General features: G+C 38.6%; 1 long non-coding RNA gene across 2 annotated transcripts in view; it reads right to left on the reverse strand.

Moving 5' to 3' along the window:
- LOC143653473 (uncharacterized) overlaps positions 1-15,842 on the reverse strand; it is a 163,416-nt gene that overhangs the window by 60,386 nt on the left and 87,188 nt on the right. For both annotated transcript variants that reach the window (XR_013161304.1, XR_013161303.1), the window contains exon 4: positions 4,991-5,140. This is a non-coding gene — a long non-coding RNA (uncharacterized LOC143653473). The remainder of the gene's footprint in view (positions 1-4,990; positions 5,141-15,842) is intronic.

The raw sequence follows: 15,842 nt of genomic DNA on the forward strand, positions 1-15,842 counted from the left end.
TTTTCCAGCAGCAGAGACCCACACACAGCCCTCAATATGGCACCATTGCCCAAGGAGATCAGCTGGCTACATGGTGGTAGGTTAACTACATGGAACACTTCCATCATGGAAGGACAGAGATTTATTCTAACTGGAATAGACACACACTCTGGATATGGGTTTGCTTTCCCTGCACACAATGCTTCTGCCAAAACTACCATCTGTGGACTTACAGAATACCTTACCAATTGTCATGGTATTCCACACAGGATTGCTTCTCGTCAAGGAACCCATTTCACAGCAAATGAAGTGCAGAAACGGGCACATGATCATGACATTCTTGGTCTTACCAGGCTCCCCATCATCCAGAGGCATCTGTATTGATAGAATGGTGGAATGTCCTTTTGAAAACTCAATTATGGTGCCAACTAGGTGACAATTCCTTGCTGGACTGGGATGATGTTCCCCAGGAGGCTGTAAATGCTCTAAATCAGTGAGCATTGTATGGTGCTATTTCTCCCATAGCCAGAGATTCCTGGATCCAGGAATCAAGTGGTAGAAATGGGAGTGGCACCACTCACTATTATCCCTAGTGACCTAATAAGAAAATTTTTGTTTCCTATCCCTCTATACTTGTGCTCTGCTGGACTACAGGTATAGTTCCAGAAGGGGCAGTGCTTCCACCAGGAGAAACAATGATGATTTCATTGAACTGGAATCTAAGACTTCCATCTGGTCACTTTGGGCTACTCATGCCCCTGGATCAACAAGCCCAGAAGAGGATTTCTTTACTGTCAGGGGTGACTGGTCCTATTAGGGGGGAAAAGGACTGTAACTACACATTGAAAGTAAAGATTTTTCCTGGAATATAGGAGATATCTTACAGTGTCTCTTAGTACTACCATGCCCTGTGATTAAAATCAATGGAAACCACAACAAAAAAATCAAGGCAGGACTATCAATAACTCAGAAAGTTTAGGAATGAAGTTTTGGGTTACCTCACCAGGCAAAGAACCATACCCAGCTGAAGTGCTTGCTGAGGGTATAGGGAACACGGAATGGGTAGTGGAAGAAGGTAGTGATAAATATGAACCATGACCATGTGATCACTTGCAGAAATGAGGACTGTGATGGTATGAATATTTCTTCTTTTCTTTGTAATTAGTATCTATGTATTCATACATAAATCAAATATCTTAGTTTTATGCTTTATCTCCTATATCATATGACATAAGCTATTTTGTTGCTGTCATAGTATTTAAGTTGTAAGATATCAAGTTTAAGAGTGAATATTATCCAAGGACTTGCAACCTATTCTGGTGAGATTTAATGCATTTCCAGTTTGTTCTAGTTTGCTAGCTGCTGGAATGCAACATATCAGAGACAGATTGGCTTTCAATAAAAGGGGATTTATTTAGTTGACATATAGTTCTTCAGAGGAAGGGCAGTTAACTTTCAACTGAGGTTCTTTTCTATGTGGGAAGGCACAGGGTGATCTATGCTGGCCTTCTCTCCGGGCCTTTGGGTTCCAACAACTTTACCCAGGGTAATTCTTTTCTGCATCTCCAAAGGCCTGGGCTGAGCTGCAAGTGCTGAGATGAGGTATGCTGAACTGCTTGGGCTGTGCTACATTGAGTCTCTCATTTAAGCACCAGTCAATTAAATCAAACATCACTCATTGCAACAGGCATGCCTCCTAGCCAACTGCAGATGTAATCAACAGTAGATGAGGTTCACATGCCATTGGCTCATGGCCGCAGCAATAGAACTAAGCACCTTCACCTAGCCAAGCTGACATCTGAATCTAACTACCACACAGTTGTATGTGGGACAGTTGAGTATTGTTAGGTGAGGAAAAAATGTGTCTGGTTTTGTTTTCTATTTAGAGATTAAGTGTGCTTTAAGGTGATGTGTATAACTGCCAAGTTGACAAGGGGAGGACTCTCATGGTCAAGTTCATGTGTCAACTTGGCCAGGTGTGGTGCCTAGTTGGCTGGTTGGGCAAGTGCTGGCCTGTTTGTTGCCAGGACTTTTCATGGACTTACATCATGAGCACATTGGCTGCATCAACAGCTAATTGCATTTGCAATCTGCCAAGGAGAGTGACTTCTGTAATGGCTGATGCTTAATCTCATTACCAGGAGGCTTTTGAGGAGGACTCAGAAGAGATCATCATTCTTCCTGCTTCAGCCAGCCAACCCCTCCTGGGTGTTCAATGAGGACTTTCATTGGAGCTGCCAGCCTATGGCCTTCCCTACAGCTCTTGGACTCTTACACCCCCACAGGTGCCTAGCCAGCCTATCTTGATAGTTTGTTGAGGAACTTCATTGTAACTGCCAACTCACAGCCTGCCCTAGAGACCTAGGACTCTACATACCCAAGGTTATATGGGAAACATTTATAAATTTTACATTTCCTGACATTCCCTGCTGATTCTGTTTCTCTTGAGAACACAAGCTAACACAAGTATATACAGATTTCTTATTTATATGATTTTTCCCTGCATTATTTTGTCATTAGCTTCATTTTCTTTGAAAATTCTTCATATAAAATTCCTCAAATAATCCTAAATCAATGACTTTATTACACATATTCCAACCTCTCTCACAATCTCCTCTATACAGTTTTTTCTTTTCAGGTGTTCACTGTGAAATGAAGTGCATCCAAACCTTGATATTTATATACCCTGTAGGAATAAATCTCAGAAAGATTAATTTTCATCTAATTTTGTCCTTTCCTTTCCTAGTTTCCACCTATCTCAGAGAATAGGGTAGGGAGGGTTTGTTTTAGTTTGCTAATGTTGTCAGAAATTCAATATATCAGAAATGAGTTGGCTTTTATAAAGGGAACTTATTAAGTTAGAAGTTTACAGTTCTAAGGACATAAATGTGTCCAAACTAAAGCATCCAGAGAAAGACACCTTGATGAAAGAAAGAGCTGATTATGTTTGGGGTTTCTCATACAGCTGGGAAGGCACAGGGGTTATGTCTGCTAACTTTCTCTCCTTGATTCTCCTTTCAAATCACTTCTGGATTTCAGAGAACTTCCCCAGGAGTATTTTCTTTCTGCACACCAAGTGCCTCTCTCAGTGTTGTCTCTGAAGCTTTTTCCAAATTGGTTCCCTCTTAAAGGACTCCAGTAAGTGACTCATCTTGAGTGTGTGGAGTCATATCTCCATGGCAATAATTTAATTAAAAGTTCCCACCCACAATTTGGTGACTTAAGTCTGTATGGATACACATTAATCAAAGAGACCCTACCAAACAGATGAGTAAAAAATAAGGACAGAAGTAATTAAATAATGGGTGAAATGAGGGGTAAAAAATTGGGTAGATTGCAATACTAGTGGTCTATGAGGTGGGGGTGTGTGGAATATATAGTTTTTTTCTTTGTATTTCCTTTTTTGGAGTGTTGCAAATGTTCTAAAACTTATCATGGTACTGAATTACGTGATGATACTGAGAGCCTCTAATTGTATACTTTGGATGGATTGCATGCTATGTGAATATATCTCAATAAAATTGCATAATAAAGGTCCCACTTAACAATATTGAATCAGGATTAAAGATCATGGTTTTCTGGATGTACACATCAATGTCAGAGTGTCAAATCCCACCCTCTGGATCCTAAGGAAAACAAATGTTCTTTCAAATACAAAATATGTTCATACCATTACAATATCACAAAGCCTTATAGCATTTCATTCTATATGTATATTTACAATACATATAGAATACAAAATAAGAATCAGTACAAAACCTTATCAAATTCAGTTATAGGCAGAGTCTGTTCTAAGGCAAAATTTCCCCCTGGCTCTGGACCTGTGAAACTCAGAACAAGTTATCTAATTGCCAACATTGAAACAAGGGGCAGTCATAGGATCAATGTTACCATTTCCATTGGGAGAAGTTGGGAGGAATCAAGGTTCACTGGACCCAAGCCTTTCCAAAAACCTACAGGGAAAACTCCATTAGATTTCAAAGTCTGAGAATCGTTTGTACTTGGGGTTTTAGAAAGCAGCAGTCCCACCCTTTCTAAAAGATTATGCAATGGTCCGGTCTTCTTCAAACACTGAGGTGAAGAGTGCAACCTTGTGGGACATTCTGAAGAGACCACCTTTTTCTTGTCTCTACACTGAACGAACATTGGGGCAGCACCTGAGTTCTGTGTCATCTCTGGAGCACACTCTAAAACCCCTCAGAAAAATAGGGTAGCAGTTAGGCTCTCCCCAAACCCCAAGGAATGTGCACCAGCTTCTCTGAGGCCCAGATCACCAAAATTCTTCCTGAGCTTTGAGGCAAAATTCCTGCCCTCTGCCTTCAGGGCAAACTCACCTTCTCCAACTATATGGTTGGGCCTGCTTTCCTGGCCTGAGTTTTCTTGGCTTTAGAGCTTAGTTTCCAGGTTCTGCCTTTGAAGTTATTTTTCTTTCAATCTTTTCCTTTTCTTCCCTCTTTAGTCCAGACTGGCAGTGGTTCCGTTTAAACAGTTCCCACAACACTCATTGACTTTCCAGGCAGAATACTGGGAACATACCTACCAGATGATAGAACTTTACACAGATTCTTCCTGGATAACCCCATCTCCAATCCTTCTTTTTCTGAAATGGCTTACAGGTTCCATGTTTGGTTAAATCATCACAAGGAGCACTATTATCTGGGGGTCTCCCTTTCTGGAAGCCCAGAAGTTTCCAGACCATCAATTTGTGGTTTCTTTGTACACAAGAGTTTAGTTCTTGGCTTATCTCTTTCCTGTCACATTTCAGTATAACTTGCAAGGAGAAACCAGGCCACACTTTCCACATTTGGAAAACTCTTCAACTATAGGTTGTGGTTTTTAAATTCTGCTTCCCATTCACCACCAGGACTCAATTTGGTGAAATTCTCAGCCACTTTAAAGGGAGGATCATTCCTTCCAGTTTGAAATAAGACATTGTATTAGTCAGGGTTCTCTAGAGAGAGAGAATCAACAGGGAACACTTGCAAATATAAAATTTATAAAAGTGTCTCACGTGACCACAGGAATGCAGAGTCCAAAATCCGCAGGGCAGGCTGTGAAGCCGACGACTCCAATGGAGGGTCAGGACGAACTCCACAGGAGAGGCTCACCAGCCGAAGCAGGAATAGAGCCTGTCTCTTCTGAATCCTCCTTAAAAGGCGTCCTGTGATTAGATTAAGCATCACTCATTGCAGAAGACACTCCCCTTTGGCTGATTACAAATGGCACCAGCTGTGGATGCAGCTGATGTGATCATGATCTAATTCTATGCAATGTCCTCATTGCAACAGACAGGCCAGCACTTGCCCAACCAGACAAACAGGTACCACAACTTGGCCAAATTGACACATGAACCTGACCATGACACACATGTACCATTTCTGTCTAAGGCCTTATCAGAAGTATCTTTAGAGTCCACATTTCTACCAACAGTCTCTTCAAATTTCATAAGCCTTCTCTATCAAGTTCCTCACAAATCTCTCAGATTCTTCACCTTCATCATTTAAAAAGCCATTCCAACATATTTGGTATTTGCCAATCACTGCTCTCTACTTCTCTGATATCAATATCTGCTTAGTTTGCTAATACTGCTAGAAAGGCAATATACCAGAAATGGGTTGACTTTTTAAAAGGTAATTTAAATTAAAAGATTACTGTTCTAAGGCCATAAAACCATCCAAACTAAGGCACCCAGAGAACACACCTTGACTCAAGAAAGGACTGATGATATTTAGAGTTTCTCTGTCAGCTGGCAAGGTATATGATGATGTCTGCTAGCTTTCTTTCCTAGGGTACACAGTAGTTTCAAAGGGCAAAGAGGTCATTGTTTTTTTCCAATTTGAAAAAGGAGCAATAAAATTAGAAATGTATAGTGCTACATACATGAAGATATGGCTCAATATATTAATATGTTACATGCAAATTAATATGATAAAGTTCTTCCCAAAATCCACACCAAATATACTGACAACATTGACAAACTTATTTTAATATTTATTTGAAAGACATAAGGCCAAGAATGCTGCCATTGAACTCTTTGCTGCAATCCCAGCTGGGCACTTCTTGCTCTTTATGATCAGGGCCTGACAGGAAAGAATGGTGAACCCCTGTCTTGGCAGAAGTGACTGATTTGATCAAAGGGAAGAAGGTAATGCTGTTATATTACATGGCAGTGGAGAATATGTGTGGTACCTCATGATTTACTTAGGCACTTCTTGATATTCTCCTGTCCAACTTTGCTAATAAATGGAAAAATTTAACAAACCCTGCCTGAGAAAGGCATAGTGACAAAAAGATCTAACTCATCAGGGGTGATGACTTGCCACCTGGTAAGGCCTGAGACTGGAAGAGTTTCCAGGTGGGGGTGAAGGAAATCTAGAATGGACAAAGTAGAAGAACACTGATGAGACCCTAGAAAAACTGCAGTGGTGGTAGCATTATGGGTGAATATTGTTGCAGTCTTTCAGCAACCCCTGCGAAATAATAGACACAGACGCGGACACTTCCCATGGAATGAGTCACACAGACACACAGAAGATAGACAAGATGACTGCAGCCCCGAAGAGCTTCAGCTGCTTTATTTTATATCCTTTCTCACAGCTCTTTTGCTGACCAAGCCTGTTTTTTCAGTATGTTACTCCCTTGTTCTCTTGTTATTTTCAATCTAGCCTCCTGGATATCTGGGTAGCAAAAAGGGAACATTCCATACTTCGTGTGTGAAAATAGGAACAAAACAAGTCTGTTTGCAGAACATGTTCCTTAAATAATAAAGAATTATTACTGATATGTAGGATTGAGTATATGGAAGTCTCTATAATATATAATTGTGTTCTTTCGTAGATATTGTCTGGAACACCTGAGGTGAATCAACACTAAAATGTCACTTGTGGTTGTGCCAGTTTGAATTCTTTGGTAGACTCCAGAAAAGTCATGTCCTTTAATTTTCATTCAATATTGCTAGTTGGGAGCATTTTGAATGTTCCCATGGAGATTGACCCATCCAATTGTGGGCAGTAATGTTTGATCAGATAGCTTCCATGGCATTGTGACTCCACCCATTAATTCTTTAAAAGAGGAAACATTTTGGAGCAAGTCCCTTTATTAGAGCCATGAGTCAGCCAGAGCAGAACAACACAGCCACAAGAAGCAGAGAATCCACCAGCCAGCAGCCTCTGGAGGTGAAGAAGTAAAATGCCTCCCAGTGAGGTTCATGAAATAGAAAACCAGGAGAGAAAGCTAGCAGACGATCCTATGTCCCCCACATGCCTTTCCAGATGAAAGAGAAACCCTGACCATGTTTGCCATATGCCTTCCCACTTGAAAGAAAAACCCTTAAATTCATCATCCCTCTTGAATTAAGGTATCTTTTCCTGGATGCCTTAGATTGTACATTTAAATGACAGTGGTTCTATAGATATGCATAAATAAATATTCTATGGATATTCAATATATTTTGAATGTCAAAGGAACAACAGTATCTGAGTTATTTTATGAGGCCAGCAAAGTTATTACCAAGCCAAACAAGAATGTTCTGAGAAACATTTGCCATTAGTCAATCATTAATAAAAATTTAAAAAATACTAATCAAAATATTAGCAAATAAAATCAACAAGGTACAATAAAAAAAACGCAAAAAAGATAGTCATATGTGAAATGCATGCTGGTTTCCAAGATAAAATATTCTTGTTCCATAATAACCACTTTGATATTTAGCAGCTTACAATAATCTTATTCCTCATGGTTTCTGTGAGTTAGGAACTCAGGAAGAGCTCGTTTGTGAGGCTTTAGCTCCGAATTTCCCATGCGATCACATGGTGGCTAGCACTGAAGCACTGGGGTTCTGGAGCTTTTAGGAACTGCATGGGCACTTCTCTCTCTCTCCAATTAATCTCTCTATGTGCACAGCTTTTGCTTCTTTACAATATGGCAGCATATATTCTAAACTAAATATAACCAAGAAAACAAAGTAGAAGTGCATATATATTTATGGGAAATCCTAAGAAATAATAGAACATCATTTTTGTCATATTCTAATGGTTGAAGAAGTCACAATGTAACATCCAGAGGCAAGTGTTGGGGTCATAGAATATCTCTTAGAGGGAGAGTTAAATTTCTAGAAAAGCTGTGAATGTAAGAATAGCAGTAAGCACTTTTAGAAAATACAATCTACTGCAGCCCATCCTCTGGATACACCTGTCCACCTGCAAAATACACTCATGCCTCTTTTAACATTTCCCTCTCTCCTGCAACACAACAAAAGTCTCATATATTTATGACCTCAGGCTTATCAGGCAAGACGTTTGGATCTAATAATATAAATCAGGTCTAGAAGGAGATGAGACTTCTCAGGTATAGTTCTTCCCATAAAGCCTTTGAAGTGTTATTTTTATTATCTGGAAATTTACAAATTAAAGAGAAAATTGCCTGTCCTACCCATACATATATCATACAATGAAAGGATAGGCAATGATCACAGATATAGGCAAATCTGTTTTTAAAAGGTGAAAAAAAAGGAGAAGCAATATTACTTCCACAAAAAATAAATTAATGATATTTTATTAAAATGCAATTCATTGAAGAGAAAAATGTAAATATTAAATAAATGTGAGACAATTCCAAAAATCAATATGAAAAAGAAAATTATATAAAAGTGAGAAATCATTTCTCATAAAATGATTCTGCAAAGTTGAAAAATCTACTGAGTATCATTAAAAGCTTTTGAGGGACTTCCTGGAAGATGGCGGCTTAGTAAGACGCGCGGATCTTAGTTTCTTCTTCAGGACAGCTACTAGGGGAGTAGAAACGATACAGAAAGCGCCCAAAGCCACAACAGAGATAAAAAAGACAGCGTACCCCATCCTGGAACGGCTGGCTGGCTGAGAGAAGCAGCTCGGGTAAGATCACCGAGGCACACGGGCCTCACCGGGCGGGCGGTAAGCGGCCGGAGTCACTCCCTTCCCCCTTCCCGGGCCGGCTGGGAGAATTGGAGAGGCGGTCCCCTGAAACCGCGGTGGCTGGCGCCCACACCACGCGCGCCCCCCCGGACCAACTGAGAGAATTGGATCAGAAATCCCCAGGCCACGGAGAACGGTGATGGGTGGGGGAGGCCCCTTCCAAACCCGTGACTCCCGGGGAACGTGCACTCTCCTGGGCGGGCCGCTGCCACTGGCGCCCTCCCGCCACGTTTGTCGCCCAGGGCCGAATAGGAAATTCAGACGGGCTCTTTCCCGGGCTGCGGCGGCCAGCAACCCTTCCTGCGTTCGGACCCTGGGCCGGATCAAGCCGCTTCGGCTAGTGAACCTCCCGGACGGCAAGAGTTTTCCAAAGTTTAAGGTCCCACAGCACCTTTTACTGGTGGGACCCGCAGACAAATGTGTGCCACGAGCGCCACCTACTGGGCAGGATAAGAAAAACAGAACCTAGAGATTTCACAGAAAAATCTTCCAAACTTTTGGATCCAATACCCAGGGAAATCTGTCTAAATGCGCAGATGCCAACAGAAGATAACGGATCACGCTCAAATAATTGAAAATATGGCCCAGTCAAAGGAACAAACCAGTAGTTCAAATGAGATACAGGAGCTGAGACAACTAACGCTGAATATACGAACAGAAATGGAAAACCTCTTCAAAAATGAAATCGATAAATTGAGGGAAGACATGAAGAAGACATGGGCTGAACATAAAGAAGAAATAGAAAAACTGAAAAAACAAATCACAGAACTTATGGAAGTGAAGGACAAAGTAGAAAAGATAGAAAAAACAATGGATACCTACAATGATAGATTCAAAGAGACAGAAGATAGAATTAGTGATTTGGAGGATGGAACATCTGAATTCCAAAAACAAACAGAAACTATTGGGAAAAGAATGGAAAAATTTGAACAGGGTATCAGGGAACTCAAGGACAATATGAAGCGCACAAATATACGTGTTGTGGGTGTCCCAGAAGGAGAAGAGAAGGGAAAAGGAGGAGAAAAACTAATGGAAGAAATTTTCACTGAAAATTTCCCAACTCTTATGAAAGACCTAAAATTACAGATCCAAGAAGTGCAGCACACCCCAAAGAGATTAGACCCAAATAGGCGTTCTCCAAGACACTTACTAGTTAGAATGTCAGAGGTCAAAGAGAAAGAGAGGATCTTGAAAGCAGCAAGAGAAAAACAATCCATCACATACAAGGGAAACCCAATAAGACTATGTGTAGATTTCTCAGCAGAAACCATGGAAGCTAGAAGACAGAGGGATGATATATTTAAATTACTAAAAGAGAAAAACTGCCAACCAAGACTTCTATATCCAGCAAAATTGTCCTTCAAAAATGAGGGAGAAATTAAAACATTCTCAGACAAAAAGTCACTGAGAGAATTTGTGACCAAGAGACCAACTCTGCAAGAAATACTAAAGGAAGCACTAGAGTCAGAACCGAAAAGACAGAAGAGAGAGGTATGGAGAAGAGTGTAGAAAGAAGGAAAGTCAGATATGATATACATAATACAAAAGGCAAAATGGCAGAGGAAAATATTATTCAAACAGTAATAACACTAAATGTTAATGGACTGAATTCCCCAATCAAAAGACATAGATTGGCAGAATGGATTAAAAAACAGGATCCTTCTATATGCTGTCTACAGGAAACACATCTTAGACCCAAAGATAAACATAGGTTGAAAGTGAAAGGTTGGGAAAAGATATTTCATGCAAATAACAACCAGAAAAGAGCAGGAGTGGCTATACTAATATCCAACAAGTTAGACTTCAAATGTAAAACAGTTAAAAGAGACAAAGAAGGACACTATATACTAATAAAAGGAACAATTAAACAAGAAGACATAACAATCATAAATATTTATGCACTGAACCAGAATGCCCCAAAATACGTGAGGAATACACTGCAAACACTGAAAAAGGAAATAGACACAAATACCATAATAGTTGGAGACTTCAATTCCCCACTCTCATCAATGGACAGAACATCTAGACAGAGGATCAATAAAGAAATAGAGAATCTGAATATTACTATAAAGGAGCTAGACTTAACAGACATTTATAGGACATTACATCCCACAACAGCAGGATACACCTTTTTCTCAAGTGCTCATGGATCATTCTCAAAGATAGACCATATGCTGGGTCACAAAGCAAGTCTTAACAAATTTAAAAAGATTGAAATCATACACAACACTTTCTCGGATCATAAAGGAATGAAGTTGGAAATCAATAATAGGCGGAATGCCAGAAAATTCACAAATACCTGGAGGCTCAACAACACACTCTTAAACAACGAGTGGGTCAAAGAAGAAATTGCAAGAGAAATTAGTAAATACCTCGAGGCGAATGAAAATGAAAACACAACATATCAAAACTTATGGGATGCAGCAAAGGCAGTGCTAAGAGGGAAATTTATTGCCCTAAATGCCTATATCAGAAAAGAAGAAAAGGCAAAAATGCAGGATTAACCGTTCAGTTGGAAGAACTGGAGAAAGAACAGCAAACTAATCCCAAAGCAAGCAAAAGGAAAGAAATAAAAAAGATCAGAGCAGAAATAAATGAAATTGAAAATATGAAAACAGTAGAGAAAATCAATAAGACCAGAAGTTGGTTCTATGAGAAAATCAATAAGATTGATGGGCCCTTATCAAGATTGACAAAAAGAAGAAGAGAGAGGATGCAAATAAATAAGATCAGAAATGGAAGAGGAGACATAACTACTGACCTCACAGAAATAAAGGAGGTAATAACAGGATACTATGAACAACTTCACACTAATAAATACAACAATTTAGATGAAATGGACGGGTTCCTGGAAAGACATGAACAACCAACTTTGACTCAAGAAGACATAGAAGACCTCAACAAACCAATTACAAGTAAAGAAATTGAATTAGTCATTCAAAAGCTTCCTAAAAAGAAAAGTCCAGGACCAGATGGCTTCACATGTGAATTCTACCAAACGTTCCAGAAAGAATTAGTACCAATTCTCCTCAAACTCTCCAAAAAAATCGAAGTGGAGGGAAAACTGCCTAATTCATTCTATGAAGCCAACATCACCCTCATACCAAAACCAGGCAAAGATATTACAAAAAAAGAAAACTACAGACCAATCTCTCTAATGAATATAGATGCAAAAATCCTCAATAAAATTCTAGCACATCGTATCCAACAACACATTAAAAGAATTATACATCATGACCAAGTAGGATTCATCCCAGGTATGCAAGGATGGTTCAACATAAGAAAATCAATTAATGTAATACACCATATCAACAAATCAAAGCAGAAAAATCACATGATCATCTCAATTGATGCAGAGAAGGCATTTGACAAGATTCAACATCCTTTCCTGTTGAAAACACTTCAAAAGATAGGAATACAAGGGAACTTCCTTAAAATGATAGAGGGAATATAAGAAAAACCCACAGCTAATATCATCCTCAATGGGGAAAAATTGAAAACTTTCCCCCTAAGATCAGGAACAAGAAAAGGATGTCCACTATCACCACTATTATTCAACATTGTGTTAGAAGTTCTAGCCAGAGCAATTAGACAAGAAAAAGAAATACAAGGCATCAAAATTGGAAAGGAAGAAGTAAAACTATCACTGTTTGCAGACGATATGATACTATATGTCGAAAACCCGGAAAAATCCACAACAAAACTACTAGAGCTAATAAATGAGTACAGCAAAGTAGCAGGTTACAAGATCAACATTCAAAAATCTGTAGCGTTTCTATACACTAGTAATGAACAAGCTGAGGGGGAACTCAAGAAACGAATCCCATTTACAATTGCAACTAAAAGAATAAAATACCTAGGAATAAATTTAACTAAAGAGACAAAAAACCTATATAAAGAAAACTACAAAAAACTGCTAAAAGAAATCACAGAAGACCTAAATAGATGGAAGGGCATACCGTGTTCATGGATTGGAAGACTAAATATAGTTAAGATGTCATTCCTACCTAAATTGATTTACAGATTCAATGCAATACCAATCAAAATCCCAACAACTTATTTTTCAGAAATAGAAAAACCAATAAGCAAATTTATCTGGAAGGGCAGGGTGCCCCGAATTGCTAAAAACATCTTGAGGAAAAAAAACGAAGCTGGAGGTCTCGCGCTGCCTGACTTTAAGGCATATTATGAAGCCACAGTGGTCAAAACAGCATGGTATTGGCATAAAGATAGATATATCGACCAATGGAATCGAATAGAGTGCTCAGATATAGACCCTCTCATCTATGGACATTTGATCTTTGATAAGGCAGTCAAGCTAACTCACCTGGGACAGAGCAGTCTCTTCAATAAATGGTGCCTAGAGAACTGGATATCCATACGCAAAAGAATGAAAGAAGACCCATCTCTCACACCCTACACAAAAGTTAACTCAAAATGGATCAAAGATCTAAACATTAGATCTAAGACCATAAAACAGTTAGAGGAAAATGTTGGGAGATATCTTATGGATCTTACAACTGGAGGTGGTTTTATGGACCTTAAACCTAAAGCAAGAGCACTGAAGAAGGAAATAAATAAATGGGAACTCCTCAAAATTAAACACTTTTGTGCATCAAAGAACTTCATCAAGAAAGTAGAAAGACAGCCTTCACAATGGGAGACAATATTTGGAAATGATATATCAGATAAAGGTCTAGTATCCAGAATTTATAAAGAGATTGTTCATCTCAACAACAAAAAGACAGCCAACCCAATTACAAAATGGGAAAAAGACTTGAACAGACACCTATCAGAAGAGGAAATACAAATGGCCAAAAGGCACATGAAGAGATGCTCAATGTCCCTGGCCATTAGAGAAATGCAAATCAAAACCACAATGAGATATCATCTCACACCCACCAGAATGGCCATTATCAACAAAACAGAAAATGACAAGTGCTGGAGAGGATGCGGAGAAAGAGGCACACTTATCCACTGTTGGTGGGAATGTCAAAGGGTGCAACCACTGTGGAAGGCAGTTTGGCGGTTCCTCAAAAAGCTGAATATAGAATTGCCATACGACCCAGCAATACCATTGCTGGGAATCTACTCAAAGGAATTAAGGGCAAAGACACAAACGGACATTTGCACACCAATGTTTATAGCAGCGTTATTTACAATTGCAAAGAGATGGAAATAGCCGAAATCTCCATCAACAGAAGAGTGGCTAAACAAACTGTGGTATATACATACGATGGAATACTATGCAGCTTTAAGACAGGATAAACTTATGAAGCATGTAATAACATGGATGGACCTAGAGAATATTATGCTGAGTGAGTCTAGCCAAAAACTAAAGGACAAATACTGTATGGTCCCACTGATGTGAATAGACATTCGAGAATAAATTTGGAATATGTCCTTGATAACAGAGTCCAGCAGGAGGTAGAAACAGGGTAAGATAATGGGTAATTGGAGTTGAAGGGATACAGACGGTGTAACAGGACTAGATACAAAAACTCAAAAATGGACAGCACAATAATAACTAATTGTAAAGTAATCATGTTAAAGCACTGAATCAAGCTGCATCTGAGCTATAGGTTTTTGTTTTGTTTTGTTTTGATTTTACTATTATTACTTTTATTTTTTTCTCTATATTAACATTCTATATCTTTTTCGGTTATGTTGCTAGTTCTTCTAAACCAATGCAAATGTACTAAGAAATGATGATCATGCATCTATGTGATGATATTAAGAATTAATGATTGCATATGTAGAATGGTATGATCTCTAAATGTTGGGTTAATTTCTTTTTTTCCGTTAATTAAAAAAAAAAAAAGAGAGAAGGGATAATTGGAGCTGAAGGGATACAGACTGTACAACGGGACTGGATATAAAAACTTAGAAACGGACAGCACAATACTACCCAATTGTAATGCAATTATGTTAAAACACTGAATGAAGCTGCATGTGAGGTATAGGTTTTTTGTTTTTGTTTTTCTTTCTATTATTGTTTTAATTCTTATTCTGTTGTCTTTTTATTTCTTTTTCTAAATCGATGCAAATGTACTAAGAAATGATGAATATGCAACTATGTGATGTTATTAAGAATTACTGATTGTACATGTAGATTGGAATGATTTCTAATTGTTTTGTTAATTCTTTTTTTAATTAATAAAAAAAAAAAGCTTTTGAGATTGTGATGAAAGTAACTTCTGTTAAAATAGCCAGTGGAATGTAAAATAGTCCTAGCATTCTTGAATGCAGAGTTGCAAAAAGAGCAAGTATTTTTGTGACCCAACTCTTTCCCTTTTACAACAACAGTATTCTTAGATGAAACTTGTATGAGGAACATCACTAAAAAGACAGAAAGTAACTTACAGCTGAATATAGATATTAAAGGAACAGCAGACTCATTGGGAGATAATGGACTCAAAATTAAGAGAGTATGACATGAAGAAGTAATATTGAAGTGAATACAAATGGAAGGAATTTGGCAGTGTTTGATATGCTGGAAAAATTATTAGGTGAAGAGATACAGATTTACTGATCATAAGTATGTATCAATTAGAAGGAGAAGAAGGGGAGGTTTATAATTCTTGGGGAAATAAAAAGTTTCCATGCAATGACAATCCAGTGTATAATATTTTAGGATTTGTGATGAGACAACTAGTCGTACAACCATAAAAGAGTAATTGACAAGTGGCAGGTTTTAAAAGAATAATCAACAACAGTGCTGAAATAGTGTCACAATCTAAATTCGAATGACATCAGAAATGACATCTGTTGTGTTGGTTGGAAACTATGTGCCCCAGAAAAAGCCATGTTCTTCTATTTCATTATTGGGTATCAAAAAGCCATGTTCTTCTAGCCCTATTTGGATGGGACCGTTTGATTAGGTTATTTCCACTGAGATGTGATCCACCCAGT

Source organism: Tamandua tetradactyla, chromosome 13 (genome assembly GCF_023851605.1).
Source record: "Tamandua tetradactyla isolate mTamTet1 chromosome 13, mTamTet1.pri, whole genome shotgun sequence".
Classification (NCBI taxonomy): domain Eukaryota; kingdom Metazoa; phylum Chordata; class Mammalia; order Pilosa; family Myrmecophagidae; genus Tamandua; species Tamandua tetradactyla.